Raw genomic sequence first — 8,889 nt, 5'->3', positions numbered from 1 at the left:
CTCTTCACGTGTCGTCTTTTGGTGTCTGCTCATCGTCCCTGATGACAGTTAACTGTGAGGTAACTAATGTTTCACTATTACCCCGCGCGATACTGGAACTAATGGAACAAAAAATGTTCGAGAGGACAACATGTTCAATGACTTACTTCTAAATTGTAAATGCAGATTGTCTCCAAAGTAAAGGTGTTCCCATGTTCTGCCCTCTCTCTGTACCTTCCTACAGATATCTCTTGCTCCGGAGATGCATGTTTCTAATCTGTGGTTATTGGCCACACCACCCTGCCTCTGCGTTGTTCTTTTCTCTCTTGATAAGCGCTGACTAGCTTCTTTTATACCATTTTAACTTCAGTGCAGCTTCCAGCTTATATAGAAAAATACCAAACACATCTCCTCTGGACTGCGGTTATTACTGTAGTCATAGCGATTTCAGATTTATTTCCTCCAGCAACAGTTAGGCATGGTATCCATACCAACAAAGCAGATGGCTGTGTACATCAGAGTGGTTTCCTAGCCCAGACTGCGTATTGTTGTCCTGAGTATCAAACTCAGAACCAAAAGTTATTCCGATGTTTATAACATTTGTCACATGAAGAATGTTAAAATATTTGTTTGATTTTTAAGCTTTTCATTTTAAAGGTGCTTACATGTTTTAATTATTGTTAATTGCCTGACATAACTCAGATATTGGATGGTTGTTATGTTAGACTGAATCTCCAAATCACTATTTGACTTCCTCTGATTTCAATATTATTTGGAAACCAAAGTGATGAAATGTAATATTTAGTTACCATAACGTGCCCTTATTAAAACATCTTTTGATAGGTCAATTCAGCACATTGGTCCAGACTGAAATTTTTTTGGGGGGGAGTCCCATGAAATTTCAAACAGGCATTCATGATCCCCACAGCATGAATCCTTTTGGCATTTACGATCCCGACATTCAATGTATCTCCATCCGCAGATTAACATATTTGGCTTTTAGTAAAATGTCTTGAAAAATATTTACTTGATTGCCATTAAACTTGATAAATACATTTATAGTTCCCAGAGGATGTAACCTAATGTCTTTGACCTGCTGACTGCTTTAGAGCAAAAGTCAGGGCTCACCAATGTTTTTAATTATACTGTGATATACAGTGTATCAACATATACAAGATGTAATGGGACAATATTTTATTCAGACATTCATGGAAAATCCTAATAACCTTGGTTTTTCTCTGACTTTATAGTTCCATCAGGTCAAACTCGTAATTTGTCCAAGATTTTGGTTATTGACCAAACACCTCTGAACTAACTATATTCTTGGTTCCCAGAGGACTACAGATACAGACCTCAGTGATAACACTTATAGCCAAAATTCAACATTTTGAACAAACATTTATGTGTTAAATCCGAATCACTTTGATGGTCCCCTGATTTTGCCCCAAGTGCCAACAATATGTTAAAATTTCAGTGAGGTAACGTGCAAATGCTAGCACCAAATCTTGTGCAGATATTCATGGTCCCCAAGGGCTAAACCAAAAGAGTCTTAGTGATCCTAGCAGTTTACTTGTAGCACCATAATTATTTCTTACATTAGGTGGTCTATTATATTGGTTTATGATGTAATACCTAAAAAAAAAAAAAAAAATACATATAGCACCAAATTACAACATAAGTATTCTCAGGGCACTCAACATAGTAAGGTCCTTACAACAGAACTTTACAACATAGAGATTATTTCTTCCAGCATTCTGTCTTCTGACCAACTATATCTAAAAGTAATGACATGTCCGTCACCATCAGCTGTAAAATGTGTGCTATGTGTTGATTAGTAATGAGACCAGCCTCACAGCCTGAACCCAACATGGATGTAGACTCTCAGGTCCTTTGTTCCTGATGCAGCGCTGATGGATTGCAGATCTGGGCACGTTGGCATTTTGGTGACTTTTTTTCCACACTTGCGCCAATTTTCTATTTTCTCAGACCAAGGTGAATCTGGCTGCAGTGAGATAGGCGGGACGGGACAACAGGGGGGGTGTCATTGAAAATATGCCACAACAGCTATTTTGGTGTCAATTTTGTGCTGATTTTGTACCTTGCGTCTGGCTGGCTTCAGTGGGCAGAGAGCACATGAACAGACCTATCCAAAACCCCACAGACAGGTTTGGTGGATGTCCTACGTATTTAATCCCAAAACAGTACTTTTTTTTTAATTGCAACATTTTTATTCAGTTAATCATGTGAAAAATTAAATTGTCTATTGAATTGGATGTGAATCAGGGAGTTGGCACCTGTCATGATGTAGCAGCCAATCTCAGCCATATATTATTAAAAAAAAAGCACTTGAATTAAGTACAAATGATATTGCTATTAAATTACACACAAAGGGGTAACAATTAAAAAGCCATTTCATCCACTCATCTGGTTTAGTAATGTACCAGCCGTGCGAGGACATAGAGTGTGACACTGTCTCATTGACGGACGGAGAGTTCTGGGCAATTTATGCACGACAGCGTAGGTCATTTAATTAATGATTGCAAAATAAATTAGGCGCACTCAAAGCCTCGATGCAGTTTATTTATCAACAACACATCAGTGATGTTTGAAGCACATTGCTCTTTGTCATCTTTGTTAATAAATACATTTTGTCCGGAGATTTAAGAGTACGTAATGTACTTCTGCTCATATACCTCAACATCATTCCAGCACCTGACTTTATTATATTGGATGAGTGTTCTATGTTCACTTAGACATTTAATTTAATACCACTGTTTGACATCTACAGGATGCAAGTTTGTGTGTTTTATGTCATTTCACCGCTTCTTGTTCTAATAATACCACGGTAAGAGTTATTTATAATATTTGTTATCTATTGCCAAGCTCTCGATCAGCCCGTGAAGGCCACGAGCAGTCTGTCGGTTTCCTCCTGCGTAAAGTTTGGATAGCGGTTCTGGTCTGCTCCTTCTTCATTCATACGAAACTGAAATACGGCCCTCAATCTTGTTTCCCCATTTATGCTTTTTTTAAACCAATTGTTCTCATCTTAATCAATCAAGGTACAACACCTTGATTGACTGACTGGATTAGTGTTTGAGTTGTTCTTGCGCCTTGTCGAATCCAGCATTACTTGACTTGACTGGGTTGGGTTGGCGGGAAGACTGACAAAATGACATTGTGTTTTTCTCAGAACAACATATTTGACAAGTTATGTTTGCATGTATCAGTACAAAAATTGGTGTTCTATGATTTGGCCCATAACTGTAAACTTACTGAAGTGAAAATTGGAACTTTAACAGTGCAATTAATGTTACTTTCTGTCTCTGTCAGACGGCACTGCAGGAGAGACAAATCGGCACCTCAAAAAGCTGAAAGTAAAGAAGCAGCAAGTGGAGAAAACTTGGAGTCTGAGTCTGTACTTGCTCTCTTCTTCTCTAACCTTCAACGCATACATAAGCGTGCAAACACACACACATGCAGACACAAACACAGGTATACACACACACACACAATGAACACACACACACACACACACACACACAGCCTTCCCAAACTCCACTCTGCTCATGTGTGAAATGAGCAAGGGTCTTATCTCTTGGAAACACACCACTGAGCCAGAGGAGGAGAGAGAGGGAGACACACAGCGGGAAAGGAGGGAGCAGAAAAAAGAGGGGGAGGAAGTAGGGAAGAAGATTGAGTGAGAGAGCGAGCGAGAGAGAGAAAGCGGTGTCACGTGGTGTGCATGCTGATGACTGTGGACTCGGGAATCTGCTGCAGACCCTGGAAGTCTGAGAATTTATTTGACCTTTATTTATTTGACCTTTATTTAACCAGGTAATATCAATTGAGAACCAATTCTCATTTACAATGATGACCTGTCAGCACAGTCCACAGACCTGAGGTGCATGTATTTGAATGAGCCATAATCAACCTCCTGTCCCTCTATTACACCTCTTAATTGACCCCAGCATTAGTACCGCACTGTTGTCCTAATTATCATAGAAAAATAGTCTATGCTAATGTATGTGGAAACAGTCTGTCCTCCACAATTAAGTGCAATTTCTTTGCCAGATATCAAAGAACCTGTGAAGCAGGTCATGTTTCCTTTTTCATCCCTTACGTTGAAAATATTTCGTAGTACAAGTGAGGTCCCAGGAAGATATGGGTGGGACTCGGAGCTCTGGCTCAAAGGGATAGCTTCACTGGGGTTTGGTGTGGGATGGCTGATCATTTCCAATCATCTTTGGATACCATGATGGATTGGAGGCTGGATCATTGTCTTGTACACGACAGACAGGTTGTTATCAACAGATCGGATGTACAGATTTGTAAGCCGGTCGTGTCATTCTGTTTATTCCACCCCCTCTGTGTCAGGTGTTACTTGTGTTTCCCCCCACATACATGAGAGATCTGGATCTAGAATAATCAGAGGTTGGTTTCGCACCTGATAACAGCACATGTATGTACGTATGTGCTGAACGCCTGCTGTTCCTGAGTGCGACAAACTTTACCCACATTCAAAAAGGTGACTATTAAAACTGGTTAAACAGACAGTAGACACCCTACTGTGGAATGTAATGAGGGAAATTAATTAAAGTAAGAAATGTGAGTGAGGGAATACAATGTTGCATTAGAGTATCTAAAAGGGAAGTGAAATGAAAATGAGCACAGTAGGACCTTGACAGACGAAGTGTGCACAGCAACAGCTTTATTATAAACACTTTTAGATTGATAGTCAAGACATTACAAAGTAATTAGTGACAAAGCAATCCTTTATTAATTACTTATTCAAAGATCATTTATGGCTAAATACCTCAATTCAACATGATCAGAGGTATTATCATCTTAACGATTTGGCTGCTTAGTCTATTTCATCTGCAGAGAATTGAACCCTGGCTGGTTTTCCTGAGCTGTTTTCAGCAGACGCAGAACTCCACAGGTGGACCGAGGTGAGATTTCTAAACAAAGAGGCAGACATTTAATCTGCTGAAATTGTAGTTAATGCACTGATCTAAAGGAGTATATAATAACAGATGCTTTCTGTTATCTCCACTCTTTACCTTTCTTCCCTCTGGATTAGTGTCTGGCTCTACATGATTTATGCTCAAAGCTACCTGCTGTCTGCAGGCCTGTAAGGCCACCTTGTGGCCAAAGTGAGCAGATTTCATGATTTTAAAATGGGACTGTGTTTCAATTGCTGCAGCTTCTCATATATTCATTTTTTTATTAAACTTTTATTTAACCAGAATAACCCCATTAAGATTAAAAATCTAACAAAAAAACACAAACATATCTGTCTCTATGATACATCACAGTAATAAAATGAAAAACACGGCAGTGTAAATCATGGCAGCAATTTTCATAATCATAAAAATATTACATCATGAAGATTCCTAAAAACAACCCAATAACTATTTCGATACAATGAATGAATTCAAAACGAGTAACACCATTGAATAGATTAGGTCATAAAATGCCTCTTAAAACACTGACAGATATTTCGAAAGACCAGCAGATTACACAGCAGGGACTTCAGAAGGTACAGCATAAACTGATGATGACCATTATGACCACCTGCGTAATAAACTGTTGGTCCATCATGTGCCGCCAAAACAGCTCCGATCCACTGAGGCAGTAAATAAAAGAGAGGGAGCATGCATACCGTACATCCCACAGTCAAGGAACTGGAGGAGAGAAACAAGGTTTTTTTAGTGGAGATGGAGTGCCAGTCCTTGTTTTGGAAATAATTATGGATGTGAATAGAAAGGTGATAAATTAAAAGACTGCATAAGAGTGGAGCAATTAAACACATGGAAACATTCCCAAGTTACAACTGTCACTGAAGGATAAAAAAAAATACGTGTATATGAATTTTAATGCTCACAGTCACCAGAGAGACTGTGGGGAGACTCTGGGGGATTGTTTGGGTTCGACACACGATGGAGGACGAAGGTATTTGAGGAATCATCAGAGGTTCTTTTATCCATTGGAATAAAACAGGTCTGTGTCTAATTAACGATGGTGAAGGTGAATTAATTACATTTTATTCTGAGGTTGGACGAACCTGGCCACTGTGACTCTCTAAAGCAGGTATAGATAATGGATGGAAGGATTTTTCTGAACTTCCCAGCACCCTTTAACCTTTACTAGGAAGAAGCAAAAGGAAAAACAAAAACAAATGAGTGCATTATTAGATTCAGCTGTGACATTGAGCTAACCAAATGGCCCTGTCAGCTGCAGTCTCTCCTCTGCACTGAGGGAAACCTGTGGAGAACATCTTGTGACATAACATTCTGAAAGCCAAACCATTTATATCATATACACCCAAAGGCATGTTTCACTGACTTGATATAAAATCTGTTAAATATGTTTGTTGGAAAATTTCCCACCTAACTTCCCAACTCTTTCCATCCAGTTGTGGTGTTTGGAGTGAAGCGATAACACCCGGTTTAACCTGCAGTGTGCACCGCAGGCATTTTTCTTCAAACACAATATGAGGCAAAACCTTTAATAAAAAAAGGTCTGAGTGTTGAATATCAGGACTATTTATGTTTTGAGGGAAATATGTTCTCAGTCTGGCATTGATTCAATTCTTGTTTCCTTATTCTTGATCAGATAGTTTCTTATTTAAATGATACTCCTTTCATAAATTTGGACTGTATTTTAAGTCAAAGATCTACTTACAGCTACTATATATTTAGGCAGAGTTTAACATTGATCATTTTAAGAAGGTTATCTTATTTTGTTGATTCAAAGCAGTCTATTGCAGTAAAGAAAAACATCAATATTTCTGCAAATATACAGTAAGAAGTCAATAAAAAGCGTTGTTGCAGTGTTGGTAAGTCAACTCAACTATTGTTTTGGTAGAAAATGTGCACCTGTTGTGGTGAGCCCCGGAATTACAACGACTAACCCGGTTTCTCTCCAATGCAGCAGAAGCTTTAGTACTCAGCTCAACTCTGATTTATTTATATAGCACCTTTCATACAACAATGCATCAGTGCAGAGCCTGACAATAAAACACCAAAGAATAACCAACTTCTGACCAACATGTTAACACTTTGTTTCCACCACTGTTTCCCCTCCTCAGGCTCAGACCCCTCTTACCTTCCCCGACCATGGACGCTCCCACAGAAATGCCCATGAACTTGCTCGTGGTCCAGACGTGCGTGTTGACACACATCCTCTTCTCCTTGCACTCGCAGTAGAAGCCTGACACAGCAGGGTGGTGGGACACCTGCTCTGCCACGAAGCGAACACGGTAACGGCCCTTGTGTGACGACCCGGGAACAGCAGAAGATGCTACCGGAGCACAGTTGGGACGTGGGTGGGTCGGGTCGGACACAGTCCCGGGGAACGTAGCAGGAACAGTGGAAGTTCTCCCCCAGGATGGAGTTGTAGGGCTTCTTGGCCACAGCACCCTTGCGGCTCTCGTGAAGATTGTAGTCATTATAGTCAGATAGTACTCAACGAAGCAGATGATGCGCTCCTCTGCTGTGCAGCCAGACGTGATGGACAGGAATATGTCGGGGTGAGCCATGAAGTTAGCGTACATCGCCAGCAGGGAGATGAAGGTCGGGCGCACCACCTGGAGAGAGGTGGACAGAGACCGCAGAGACAACAGGAACTTCAACAACAAGGTGGGACAATCTGGGATCACTGGGAGGACTGAACTTTTCCAACTTGCCCTTTATCTGGACTCTAAAACAATCACAGCTTCTAATAATAATATTCATATGAAACAGGTTCAGCTGAGCCTGATGAAATATTACCCCACCTTGATTACATGTTTTATTTAGACAATAAGGAACAACAACATTAATAAACAGCTGTCTCAGCAGGAACATTTTACCATGCAGCAAAGATGGAAAATGATCAGACACACAGGATCAGTGCTAGAATGGAAAGCAAACAGGCCTCGTGTCAATAGTCCAGGTTTCTGGTGGTGGAAAATGTTCCAGCATGACTTTGGGCTCTTAATACCAGTGAGTCACAGTTGTTGGAGAGTTACAGTGCTCGTGTGTGACTGTGTATTTGACACAGTTAATGACCAGCTACATGTTTACACTTGCTGCAAACAGAAAGACCTCAGCAGACCAGCTGAGCCAGAACCAGAACCTTCCTGCTGTGAGGTGACAGTGCTAGCTTTCCTTGTACCTTCACGTGACCTCCTTCTTGGACCCGGGTTGTCACAGAGCACCTATAGAAGGAGCTATTTCACTGGTGAAAACTTGCTGATGGTGTCCAGGGAGAAACAACCTCAACTATACTTAACCAAGGCTAACTGACCAAAGCTGACTGCTGCCCAGTAGTCCCAGGCCTCCAGTCCGCCCCATTAGTGGGTCCTCTGTAATTTGAAAATCTTGTAAATCTAAAATTGTCACCATCGAAGTTCAATATCGAATGTTGGGCCGTCCTACATCTTGCGCCCCAAGTCCCATACAAGGGCTTTGTCAAAATCTAGACCAAGATAGTTTTCTTTGAGTTTATTTGCTTTAAAATTGCATTTGATTATATTTCTTCAATTATTTTTTTTACTGTGTAATAATCACAGAAAACGTTGGACAATGTAGTATTGAATCAGACGAAAACTGAAACCAACAATTGTCATCAGTATCGATAGATGAGTTGATTGTTTGGTTTGTGAGAAAATAGAAAAAAGTCCAAATGAAACATTGAAATGTAAACTGAATTCTTCAAATTGTTGCCAATTCATTTTAATTTCAATTGTCTAATTAGATTTACAAGCTAATAAAGCAGCTCGAGAGAGGCCGGCCATCAAGAGGGGCCTAATGACGCATTTTTGCCCTGATGTCCCTCAGAAGATGATTCTGCCCACGGTAACATTGACAATCCATCCAAAAGATGTTGGGATATTTTACCAAAATAAAAACATAACAACATGATGTG

Source organism: Embiotoca jacksoni, unplaced genomic scaffold (genome assembly GCF_022577435.1).
Source record: "Embiotoca jacksoni isolate LCO1_2020_lvr unplaced genomic scaffold, fEmbJac1.0.p SCAF_11, whole genome shotgun sequence".
Lineage (NCBI taxonomy): Eukaryota > Metazoa > Chordata > Actinopteri > Embiotocidae > Embiotoca > Embiotoca jacksoni.
Note: the sequence above shows the minus strand (reverse complement) of the source record.